General features: G+C 36.9%; 1 pseudogene; it reads left to right on the forward strand.

Annotated features, from left to right (window-relative positions):
- Positions 1-11,497: 11,497 nt before the first annotated feature.
- LOC134383495 (src substrate cortactin-like) lies at positions 11,498-13,161 on the forward strand (annotated as a pseudogene).
- The last annotated feature ends 615 nt before the right edge of the window (positions 13,162-13,776 follow it).

The following is a 13,776-nucleotide window of genomic DNA, read 5'->3' on the forward strand; positions in this document are numbered from 1 at the left end:
TATATGCACACGTTAGATTTTATAATTTAATTTAGACTTTATTTTAGTCTTTTACATGATTACTGTGTACGTAGTATGTATGTGGTGTGAACAAAGCCTGTTGATATTAAGAGAAAATACTTTTCTTACTAAAAAGCCATGCATACTGAAACTTCATTTATAAAATTGTAAGCTCCTGCTTCCTAGAGTGGCCACAAATCTCATGAAAGGAAGCAACACATATTATGTGTGTTTGTGTGTGTGTGTGTGTGTGTGTGTGTGTGTGTGTGTGTTCATTCTGTTGAAGAAAATTAAAATACTATTATCTACTAACCCATAGAAATTCTCCACAAATGTAGAAAGAGAGAAACCAATTTTGTTATTGAATAAGACCTAAACCAGGCTGTTAAGCACATCACAGGCAATCTGCTAATGTGAGTGCAAAAACAGAATTAAATCTCACTTCTTTATATAGCCAGCAGAAACCATCCATTACAGGCATGTCCTCAGGATAAATGATACCTATCATGTGAGAGTACTTGACAGCACCATGTGTTTTCCATTGCTCATCTGAATTTTACCTGGTAGTTGCGATAGCCATCTGTGTTAGTTAATTGCCTTTTTCCAGAGGAAAATAAAACTTTTCCTATCTTTATGACCAGTGGATAGTTACAATGTAGGGGTGATATTTTTCTTGATGTTTGCATGTTATTTAGCTGAGCTTTTAAAAAGAAATTACTTAAATATCAAAGATACAGAGAAAAGATATATGATTACAAGTTTTCTTAAGGAAATGCTACATGGAAATAAAAGGGGGAAAGGTCTCTTTCCCTTTGGGAACCAGGGAAAATTCATTTAAAAAAATTTACTTTTACAAATTCAATATTAATATAATTGAATTAATTCTCCTTAAAATACCTTGCTAGCCTAGCATGTATTAGAAGTTAGACTCTGCAATACACTGAGCCCATAGTAGACATAATCACTGTTCACACCAACGTTTACCAACATTTCTCCTCCAGACACATAAGAGGATGACATCTTTCCTCCCTCTTTAAATTAGGCACAGTCATATCACTTGCTTTAGCCAATAAACTATGAGCAGAAACTTAAACGGGCTCGTTCTAGATTTATAGAGTTCTTCCCCTGGTTTAGCAACAGCTGAAGTGCAGATGGGGGCTTCTCTGAGTTTCCATCCCCAGTTGAAGACTGCAAGAGTCATAGCCCCCAGCTAACTCAACATGGTCATGGAGTATGAGAAGAAAACGACCGTTTGTTGTTTTCGGCCATTGAGATATTGAGGTAATTTGTTGGTGTAATCTACCTCATTCTAATTGTTACAGGATCACTCAAGTTTATTTGCATGTGAAATCACTTATCAGAACACTGAAGGGCCTTTTGCCGGTATCTTTGACTGCATATCAATTTCCATTATTCTAATTAGCAGTAGTACCATCACAGGTAGTAATGTGGCAAAATTAAGCTTTATATTTCACAGGCTACATCTGTTTACATGTGTGTGTAACTTTTACCTATATTCTTTCTTAAACTCACAGTGCTGAGATGGCTCCTTCAAGCTTTAAAGAAAAGAGTGTATATAAATATGTATTATATATATTATTCTGTGTATATTATATGTTATATAGCATGTATACACACACACGCATATAAAGGAGATATTTACAATATTGAGGAAAGAGACAAAAGACTGTTAGAATGGTTTTGCTCTTTAATAATAAGAAACCCACCAGCTGTCTCTGATCACCAGAAATCTACTCACCTCATTAATGCTTTAAAAATGTATGTGTAGTGCTCCACAAGAAGTTCACTATGGGCTGTCCTTTGTTGGTCATGTTTTGACATTAAGGATTCTGCTATGAGACTGGGCTTGGTGGCAATAGGATTCTGAAATAACAGGTGGACAAATGAGTGCACTTCAAAAAGTATATGGAAAGATTAGTGTTATCTTTTAATTCTATTTCTCTACAAATGTTTGAAGTACCCTCATATTTGCATAATGAGCCACAAAGCCAGAATGGGAATTAGGTGTTGCTATAACCTATATATTGACCTATATTACCACAACAATCAAGAGTGGGTGACCAGAAAATCAACAATCGCTTAGAAAATCACGATCCTTTGGCCAATTTTCATAACTAACCCTGTTCTCCAACCCAGATCTCATGCGTTGAAATGGTGGCCATGTCTTTATGATTAAAGACTCTGAAATGTTACCATATGCAGTAGATATCCTTTGACTCCATCTTCAGAAAGATATGTGAACATTTTCCTGAGAATTAGATAAAAGATTGTTTCAAGAGATGCAGTACAACAATCAAAGGGGACAATAATTATTTCTCCCCTCTCAGTTTGGAAATATGCTGTTATCCTGGCAGAAATTAATCTCATAAAACTATATAAAAGTGTGCATAAAAGTACATATGTAAGAATAGTCATCTCAATGTTGTTCCTGATAGACAGGAACTTGTGAGCAATCAAAAGTCCATCAATTGCACAATTTTTAAATAAATTATGATGTTTTTATTCAATAAAACATTAGGTAGCTAATACAAATAACAGGAACCATATACATATATAACAAATATATTAATAACATTATTTTTGAGAAATAAAATAAAAACACATGAAGATGTATAAGCATAGGAAAACTGGCAAGAGATACTTTACACTTGTTTTATAACTCAAAGTACTGCCAGGATTCTTTGATTATTATTATTTCTTTTACAGCTTATCCATAGTGTCTTCATTAAAAAGAAAGATTAAAAATAAAGGGGTAAGTTTAGAAAGATCAAAGCTACAGAAATTAAATTTCAGGGTGCCAGCAATTTTTATCCTTCAAATACATAGGCATGCACAACAATGCTAGTTATAGGGAAAATTTAAAAGAGATAATAAAGACCATAAAAATAGTCATTCCTATACCGACTTCTCAAAGATCATCAAATTATTCAAAATTTCTTTTAAAAAATCTCCCAAACTCTAAACAGTCCATAAAACATTAAAACTAAGAACAAATCTGCAAAATCATAATATACAAGTCAACATGTAAAAATAACTTGTGTTTTTATCTACTAACATGAAAAATAAAAAATCAAATGAAGCAAAAAATTCCATTAATAACATCAAAAAGAATACTTATATGAGGAGGCAAAAGTCTTGTACACTGAAAACTATAAAATGTTACTGTAAGAAATTTAAAGACAAATAAATGGGATGATACCTTGTTCTCAAGGTTTAGAAAATTTAAGAATGTAAGATGTCAATGCTACCCATAGGCTGTCTACCGACTTAATGTAGTTGCTCTCAAAATCCTAATGGCACTTTTTGCAGAAGCAGAAAAATATATCCTAAAATTCATAAAATGTTTTAAGGGACTCCCAATGGCCAAAACCATCTTGAAAAAGAACAAAGTTCGAGTCTGCACACTTCCCAATTTCAAAACTTAATGCAAAGTTTCAATAATCAAAACAGTGTAATACTGGCATTAAGACAGACATATAAACAAATAGAATAGAATAGAGAGATCAGAAATAAGCCTTCATATATATGATCAAACGATTTCTGACAAGGGCTCCAAGACCATTTAACAAGGAAAAGGCAGTTTTTCAACAAATAGTCTTGGGAAACTGGATATCCACATCCCAAAAATGAGCTGAAAACATGACCTTACAACATCTACAAAAATTAAAAGAAAATGGACCAAAGACCTAAATGTAAAGTCTAAAATCATAAAACCCTTAGAAGTAAATATAAGGGGAAAACTTCTCTATAGTGGATTTGACAATGATTTCTTACACGATGACAACAAAAACAGGCAGCAAAAGTAAATATAGGTAAATTGACTACATCAAAATTTAAAATTTCTGAACATCAAAGGAAGCAATAAAGTAAAAATGCAACCCATGGAATAGGAGAAATATTTGAAAATAATATATCTGATAGGTTGTGTTGCTATAACAGAATACCTGAGACTGTGTAATTTATAAAGAAAAATGTTTTATTTGGCTCAGGATTCTGGAACAGCTGCATCTGGTGCAGTCCTCAGGCTGCTTCTACTCACGGTGGAAAGTGGCAGGGCAGCTACCAAGTGCAAGGAGATCACATGGTGAGAGGAAGCAAGAGAGAAAGAGAGGGGAGGTGCCTGGGTCCATTAAATGACCAGCTCTTGGGGAAAGTAATGGAGTGAGAACTCACTCATTACCCCACCAACACCCTCCTCCCAGAGAAGACATTAATCTACTCATGAGGATCTGCTCCCATTACTCAAATACCTCCCAACACTGCCACATTGAGGATCAGATTTCAACATGAGCTTTCAGGGGGACAACATATCCCAACTATATCAGGTGTTAATATCCACAATATATAAAGCACTGTGATATGGGTTGTGTCTCCCAAGTTTTATGTATTAGCAGCTTATTCTCCATTATGACTATTAAGAGAGTGGGAAATCCTATTATGGTAATTGCAAGGTGGGGCCTTGAAAAAGTGATTAGATTTTAGGACCATACCTATTGAACAGATTAAAAATGATGGTCATGGGTGTGGTTCTTGAGGCTTTAGAAGAAGGGTGCATGAGGAACTATCACTCTCTCTGCTTTGCCATTTTTTTGCCATGTGAGACCCTTGGGTCACTGTTGCCACCACCAAGGCCCTCACCAAATGTGTTCCCTGGACTTTGGACTTCCCAGCCTCCAAAACTGAAAGCAATCAATTTCATTTTCTTACAAATCACCCAGTTCCATGTATTTTGTTATAAGCAATGAAAACAGACTAATACACATTTCTATAACTCAATAATGGAAAAACTAATAGCCAAACTCAAAAATGGGTAATGAATTTGAATGAACATATTTCCAAAGGAGATATTCAAATGGCCAACAAGCACATGGAAAGATGCTCAATATCACTATTCATCAGGAAAATGGAAATTAAAACCATAATAAGATACTACCCCACATCCATTAAGATGGTGACTATCAAAAACCAGAAAATAACACTTGTTGATGAGGATGTGGAGAAATCGGGACCTTTGAGCACTGTAGGTAGGAATGTAAAATGGTGCAGCCCTCACGGAAAACAGTACGAAGTTTCCTCAAAAACTAAATATAGAATTTAAATATAGAATTACCATATTATCCAACAATTCCACTTCTGGGTATATATTCATATGAATCAAAAGCAGAGACTCAAAGAGGTATTTGCAACCCACATTCATAGGAATAGTATTCACAATAGCCAAAAAAATGGAAGTAATCAAGTGTCCATCCATAGATAAATGGATAAATAAAATGTAGTATATGAATACAAAGGAATATTCAGCCTTAAAAAGGAAGAAAGTTCTGAAGCATGCTGTAATATGGAAGACATTATGCTAAAGGAAATAATCCAGTCACAAAGGACTCATATTATATGATTCCATTACATGTGGTACCTCGAGTAGTCAAATTCATTAAGACAAAAGGTAGAAGAGTTGTTATCAGGGGCTGAAGTAGGAGGGGAATGGGTAGTTGTATAACGAATTCTGGAAACAGTTGCAAAACAATATGAATGTACTTAATACTACTGAACTTAAAACACTTAAAAATGGTTAAGATGGTAAATTTTATCCTATGTGTATTTTAACACAAGTAATAATAATTTAAAAATAATTTTAAAATTCTTCCTAATAATTCTCATGAAAATTTCCTTCGAAACTTGTATGACCTGGATAAAGTTCCTCCTTTAAGTCTGATCTATTGTAGGACAGTAAGTTTGAAATTATTAAGGTGTGTAGCAATATTTTGACTAGAAGTATATTTTATATTATTTTATCATTATTGGTCTATTTAATTAACATACTTTCTATAAATCTTCCCCCATGATTATTTTGTAATTTGCATTATAAGCAGAAAATTTTCTAGTTCATTATTTATGGTTTAAATAAAACATTATAAAACTGGATGAATACTACAAAAATTTGTTTTTCAGTTAAAGCATTGTTTTCTACAAAAGTATATTTCTTGTAAAAATGTATTGAATTCTTTTACTTCTCCCATAACTGCATATTCTAGTTCTTTCACCCAAGCAAGAAGTGCTGCTTTTGTTCAGTCTCAGGCTCAAAACTATCAGTTCATCCTCTAAGAATTTATAAAAGAGGATAATGTCAGTGCATGCTAGAAAATGCATCTAGCACTTAGATTGAAGTGATAAGTAATATACTGCAAGAATGAATCTTCAATACTGGTAGTACAGAAGATTCTGCAAAGCATAGCTAGATTCACCGATCCTGAAATATGTTTAGCTAAGATGTGTGTAGTGTAGCTGACGGTACCTTTATTAAGCGTGTCCACAGCAAAAAAAAAAAAAAAAATGTAATGACACTTGTGCTATCTTACTGTTTCATTTTTCTGGACATATTGCCTCATCTGTGTCAGTGTGCAAGTGAACAGTCTGTTAGATCACTTAATGAAACTACACCTCCTAGTCCAATAAAATTCCACATCGTTATCTTTTTCACTACGAAAATAAAATATTATTAAACGTGGCCCAGAAATGTTGCCTTCTATTCTTTCCTCGAAGACTCATGTTTTGTATAGGGGAAATAAAAGAGTCTGTAAAATGTCTTCCTCTTCCTCTAATTTCTTACGAATTAAGTATTTAAAGGATAAATTATAAATTGAGGTAATCTATTAAATCATTTCTTTAAGTGAAGAGGTATAAAGCCAGGTGGAAGTTTGTTCTGTGTTCTCTGTTCCTTCTTTTTCTTTTATTTTTTTGCATAGTTCCTTTTCCTTCATTGGCTAACTTTAGTTATGGTTAATTACCATCCAAAGACATGCTCATGTATCCTCCTTTTATTTTTAGGGTATAAGTACACCCTGGAATTCCTGTTTTCCCCATCTGAAATGTTCAGTGTACTAATATTTGAGTATTGTCTTTTTCTACTCATGCCTAGAAACAGAGCAGGCACATATGCTTTCTAAGCTTTATCTTATGGTGCCTTGATTTTCAGGTACACATCAATTAGCAAATTATCTAATGCTAATGGGCTGGAGATGTACACAATAACTCTAAGAGTCTATGTGGAGATTAAATATTTACTATAAATGTTTCTTAATAGAAAGAAAAAACCCTATTCCAGACCCTATCACCTCCTGAACAACCTCACCATGGCTTATTATGTTATGCGGGCTTTTGTGGTAATGGAAGAGCCATAAACTACTGTAAAAAAATAGGCAGAAAAAAGCCATCTTTAAATTTTGTCAAAATTTGCTCTAAACCTGGCTTGAAATTTTGCATTGCACGATATCAATAAATCTGTGGCTGCAAGATACAATTCTTTATTTGTTTGTCTTTTTGTTTAAGTTCCTACAGTGCAGACTGACTTTTGTTCTTATTTCAGTAACCTTAGATTCCATAGCAGTTACACCTATAATGGGAAAAAAGGGGAAAGATGAAGGGAAGAGATCCTGAAAATAGTAACTTTATTTACCTCTAAGATTAACTTGGTTGTTCTCTAACTCCAGACCCGGCTCTGTCACTATAGACAAAGAAAATTCTGTAATTTGATTTTCACAGAACATTGGAAAGAAAGACATGTATGCAAGTGATAGTATGTAATTCCTACTGTTACACAAATATCAGTTCCTCACATTTTCTTTCACCCCTCATGCAGGTATAATATTTAATTTTATCTGTATCAAAGGAGATATACTTTCTCAATCTTCCACAATAACTGCTAAGTCATTCCTTTTTTTTTTCTTTACATTTAATTACTGCCTCTTTGATTCAAAATTTGCCTCAAGTTACAGTGTACTGAGTCACTTTGAAATGACTCAAAGATCTTTCTGAAAAAGTACTGATGCTGCCAGACTGTCTGTGCTCAAGGTTACTGGATTTCCATTTGAAAGGCTCCAGTGGTCACTAAAAATTGCCTTATGACAGGAACCATATGTGTTGGCTGTCCAGAAGCAAAGATGGAAAGTGCCTGGCTGTTTCTGTAATCTTTTGACTCTTGATGATACTCTTAACCTCACATCCTTACAACCTTGGACTACAAGTCCATTGGGGACTGAGTGCCTGGCATTCTGACATGCTGAATTATACATTTCAGGTAACAAATTTCTCAATGAGTTACTTCAAGAAGTTACATTTAAAAAAAAAATGTTTGTATCCACATGAGACTAATGGGTTAACTTTGAAAGTTTTATAAAAATAAATGTTTTAATTAAGAAATTTAAAGAAATATGTTGTCAAGAAAACAAACAAAAATAAACCAGTAAACAAAAACAACTTAAAAAATCCAAAGCTTATAAAGTACCATCAATTTAAGGTCACAATATTTTGGGGATTCATAAAGGATTTGGTTTGCCTTCCAGAGAAAAGATGATCTGCTGTTCCCCTATTTATTTAAACCTCCATGTTCCCTGTATGTGTGTACATACATGATGTGTCTGTTTATTTTAAATATAATATAAAATGAATAGTTTTTACTTTGGTTTTTTTTTTTTTTTTTACTTTGAAACATAAGCATAAAGATTAATCCCTATGGAAAGGATGGGTTAAACTAAACTGTGCAACTCTTTGTTTTAATTTCAAGAATTATATTAAAAATATTAATCTTGTCAAAGTATTTATTCCCTCAAACATTTACTTTTTCTCCTCTGAGTAACACCTATGTTAGATGCTTTCACATATATTTTTGCCTTTATACTCCTTAACATCCCTTGAAATATTAACCAACACAGTAGAAATGCAAAAACAGGGTTAGAAAACTGAAGTAACTTGCCCAGGGCTATATCAGTAATAAATGGCAGTGTTTTCTAATTCCAACCTTCATGATCATTCTAATTCACATTATTCCATGAATTTACTTGGCGTATGTTTTTTTAATCTATGGATATAATTAAAGGTTAAAATCTCTTGACTACTAAGCCAAGGACAAGAAAATGCTTATATAAAAATCAATGGGTAGGTCTGAGAGGGGGAATTAACTCAATATTTCTTTTTGTTAATTAAAGTAAAACAGAGGACAATAAAATTGAGCACTCAATGGTGCTAACTCTTTCTTACCTTTAATCTTTGGGAGCTGATGGGACACATGACTTTTTGGCTGAGGTAATTATAACTGATTGACATGCTTTATCCTTGACTGTTGAACAACGTACGGACAAAGTCAATCATTGATTAGCTGTCACCTCATCTCCTTGTCCTATGAAAGATGGAATCATGTTAGCATTACAAATGAGTTAATGCTAGCCAAAGTAATCACATAATAAAAGGGATTTTTAACAAATATACTAAATGAAAAAGCATTAATAATTAAGTAAATCAGTCCATTAATAACAAGGAGAAAAATTGTAATTAAATTATTACGTTTAAACAAGCAACCTCAAGAGGACAAATAATGAATATGGGCTCATAGAAACTCAAGGATGACTGAGTAAATTAAATCATATCCTTATTAAATCATAGAACAAATGTCTGTGAATGGAAAGTAAAGACTTTCCCATTGATTTAATATGCTATTAAAGGTTAATTGCATATTTGCAAATGGAAAATACATTTTACGTATTGTTAGAATAATTTGCTTCTTAGAAAAGAAATGTAAGCAATAATTATATAGTACATAAATGATCATGCATTTTGCATATGTCAGTGACTACAAATTTGTTCTTGATTCACAGCCATTGTCCTTGTCAATATACTATAGTGACGTTATTTCATTAATTAATATATAACAATGAAAAAAAATTACTTTAAAAAATGCCATTGACTATTTAAAATCTTTTCCTTTCTGGGTTATATTTCATTTGGTTTTGGACATTTTCAAAATATTTTCTAAAAAAAAAAAGATAAAAACATGGTGCTTGCCAGAATTCTTGTATGTGAAACTGATAGTATACCATTAATCATGGTTTAGGTCACATTTATTACAATAGCTTGTTTACAAGATTCTTCTCTCACTTCTTCATGAGGTCTTATTTAAGAATGAACACCCATTCCTGATTTGTCCATTCCATTATATTTTAACTAAATTTGCCAAAATATGAAGGGAATGAGAAATCACGTACAGATAATTTATTAGGGAAATATTCCATAAGGAGACTAGTAAAGAACAAGGATCCAGAGTCCCATATGATGTCCTGGAGTGATGAGGATGCAGCTCTGGAGCATGAACTACATCTCAAACTTAGGCCTGTTTTGAGACAAGACAGCTGGGCTTTCATAGCTGATCAGTAATTGGGTATGAGCTGATACAGTGAAATTTTAACTCCCAGGCAATTTCATTTCTCTGTGCATATAAGGCAGTCTTCAAGAGAATATTGTGGCTATGAGTTGGATGATAACCACAGCAAAAATGGATCCGCACACCGAAACTGTGGGAATGCTCTGAGGGGATCTGGGTGGAGTGTCAATATTATCCTCCAAATGTGATATCTCCCAAGTTTCAGAATAACGCATAATTTTTTGCCATATGTCCTAAAACCAAAGGCAGCTTTATCAATAATGATGAAAATATGATCAGCTTTCTGGAACTCAGTCTCTGATGTAATCGAATAGAAAGCACCTAGATAAACCTTGTAATTTTTATTCTGTTATGTTGAGACTATTATTTCAGGTTCAATTAAATATGCTAAACAAAATAATTAGGCAATGATAGATAGATAAATAGATGGATGGTACATTTTTGTACATAGGTAAATGTGTATTTATTATAAGGATTGGATCTTACGCTATTGTGGGAGTTGTTAAACTGTTAAGCTGCTACTTTTGCATTTGGTGTTAGGCCTGAGTCAGCAGGGCAGATACTAGGGAACAAAAGATTGGGAGATGGGGAAGCAAAATTGGAACAAGGAGTGAGCTGGGACCTATCTGGCCACTCACTGCCTCCAAGACTCTGACTTCAATGATGTATGCTACCTACAGGAGAGCCTGGCACCATTTGTCATGAACCTAAACATGCATCTGTCCCAGGAATGGCAGAAGATAATGGAAAATTTCCAGGGGGAGCTAAAGGAGCTGTGAGTCCGGCTGCTGCCCACGACAGTAAGATAACCCAGAAAATAAGGAAGGACAAATGTGAACTGCACTGAACTTTTTGGTGTAAAAGAATATTTTTGATGTTTCAGTGTCACATTGGAAAGCTTACACAAATCATCTGGCCACTGCTCACACTGGTTTTGAATTCTAGGAAATGTAGTTCCAGCACAGGAAAATTATCACAATACAAATCCACAACTACCATTCTAAATTATACCAATCTGAGTTTTAGAAAGAGAATAATTTTCCAGTTAATATTTTATATTTTGAATGTAGTTTCTCAAATTCTACCATTAAAGAGAAAAACCTTAATACAACTTAAGGTTGAAATCATTAAAGAAAAATGAATGCACATTAACTAGCATAGGAAAAGAAGTAGGGGGAGCCGGATCCTGGGAGCGGCGGGTGAGGTGTCACATCTGAGAAACTATTGCCAGATTCAAGGTCACGAAAATTTACACATTGAACGGAATCATTCCCAAATGCCTGGAAGTTCTTCATTGGATTACTGTGTTTTAAACAGAGTTTTGTGACCAGCCTTTCATCTTCAGCCGGAAAGAAAGATGTGGAAAGCTTCGGCAGGCCACGCCGTGTCCATCACCCGGATGATGGGGGAGCTGACGACTGGGAAACTGACCCCGATTTTGGGAATGATGTCAGTGAAAAAGAACAAAGATGGGGCGCCAAAACTGTGCAGGGGTCCGGGCACCAGGAGCACATCAACATACACAAGCCGAGAGAGAATGTTTTTCAAGAACACCAGACCCTTAAGGAGAAGGAGCTGGAAACAGGACCAAAAGCCTCCCATGGCTATGGAGGGAAATTTGGCGTGGAACAAGACAGAATGGATAAATCAGCTGTCGGCCATGAATATCAGTCAAAACTTTCCAAGCACTGCTCGCAGGTTGACTCAGTCCGGGGTTTTGGAGGCAAGTTTGGGGTCCAGATGGACAGAGTTGATCAGTCTGCTGTGGGCTTTGAGTACCAAGGCAAGACCGAGAAGCACGCCTCCCAGAAAGACTACTCGAGTGGTTTCGGCGGCAAGTACGGTGTGCAGGCTGACCGCGTGGACAAGAGCGCCGTGGGCTTCGACTACCAGGGCAAGACAGAGAAGCACGAGTCACAGAGAGATTACTCCAGAGGCTTTGGTGGCAAGTATGGCATTGACAAAGACAAGGTGGACAAGAGCGCTGTGGGCTTCGACTACCAGGGCAAGACGGAGAAGCACGAGTCACAGAGAGACTATGTGAAAGGGTTTGGAGGAAAATTTGGTGTGCAGACAGACAGACAAGACAAATGTGCCCTTGGCTGGGATCACCAGGAGAAATTGCAGCTGCATGAATCCCAAAAAGACTATTCCAAAGGATTTGGTGGGAAATATGGCGTGCAGAAGGATCGGATGGATAAGAACGCTTCAACCTTTGAAGACGTTGCAAAGGTGTCCTCTGCTTACCAGAAGACGATCCCTGTCGAAGCCGTCACCAGCAAAACCAGTAACATCAGAGCCAACTTTGAAAACCTTGCCAAGGAGAAGGAGCAGGAGGACAGGCGGAAGGCGGAGGCGGAGCGAGCACAGAGGATGGCCAAGGAGAGGCAGGAGCAGGAGGAGGCCCGGAGGGAGCTGCAGGAGCAAGCCAGAGCCAAAAAGCAGACGCCCCCTGCGTCCCCAGCTCCGCAGCCAGCTGAGGAGGGGCCGCCCACCAGCCCCGTCTATGAGGACGCGGCTTCATTCAAGGCAGAGCCAAGCTACAGTAGCCCCGAGGGCGGGAGTGAGCCGGAGCCTGTGTACAGCAAGGAGGGCGCCGACTACCAGCAGGCCAGCAGCCTACAGGGCCCGGCCTACGCCCCGGAGGCTGTCTATGAAACCACGGAGGCCCCCGGCCACTACCAAGCAGAGGAAAACGCCTATGACGAATATGAAAATGACTTGGGGATTACGGCCATTGCCCTCTATGACTATCAGGCTGCGGGAGATGACGAAATCTCTTTTGACCCTGACGACATCATCACCAACATCGAGATGATCGATGACGGCTGGTGGCGTGGGGTGTGCAAGGGCCGCTACGGGCTCTTCCCTGCCAACTACGTGGAACTGCGGCAGTAGGTGCCCACCATGCTGCAGGTCATGCCTCCGCCTGTCCTGCTTTCATCTTTGAGGGTGGGGTGGGGAATATACATACTGCTTTTATATTTCATACTTTTGCTGATGCTTTCGACAATGTTTACGCCACAGAATTTGCTAATATATTGTATGATGTTCCTGGGAGGACTTTGGTAATTGTTTTTATGCATTTAAGGTGTTTTCCTTCTTTGCCAAATAGACTGTCAAGTGTAGCCACTTCAAGGACCTTTAGTTCTCTTGAGGTCAGTAGTGTGTGTTGTCCCTGTGCCCATCTCGAGCAGGCAGGGTCCTGAAGGACAAACCCAAGGTCTTTCATGCTGATATCTGGCTCGATGGCGGGTCCTGGGTGAGGGTGTCTCTGGGAGTCTCAGTGTTTGGAAGAAGAGGGAAAGTCCTGATGGAAAGTCACAATGGAGGCAAACGGCTAGAAAGCACAGCAGCTTCAGCATTGGGTGGAGAACCCCACACCTGTCATCTGTGACATCCCCAGGTGCTCAGAGACTTGAAGCAAAGAGCCGGTCTTTCTCCTGGGCCGCCTTCTTGGCTCGTCCTGTCTCTACACCTTCCCTGATGCCTTGTCTCAGGAGGGTGGCTGAGCCTCTACTCCTGCCCCCGCCATGGAGTCTCTG

Source organism: Cynocephalus volans, chromosome 8 (genome assembly GCF_027409185.1).
Source record: "Cynocephalus volans isolate mCynVol1 chromosome 8, mCynVol1.pri, whole genome shotgun sequence".
Taxonomy (NCBI): domain Eukaryota; kingdom Metazoa; phylum Chordata; class Mammalia; order Dermoptera; family Cynocephalidae; genus Cynocephalus; species Cynocephalus volans.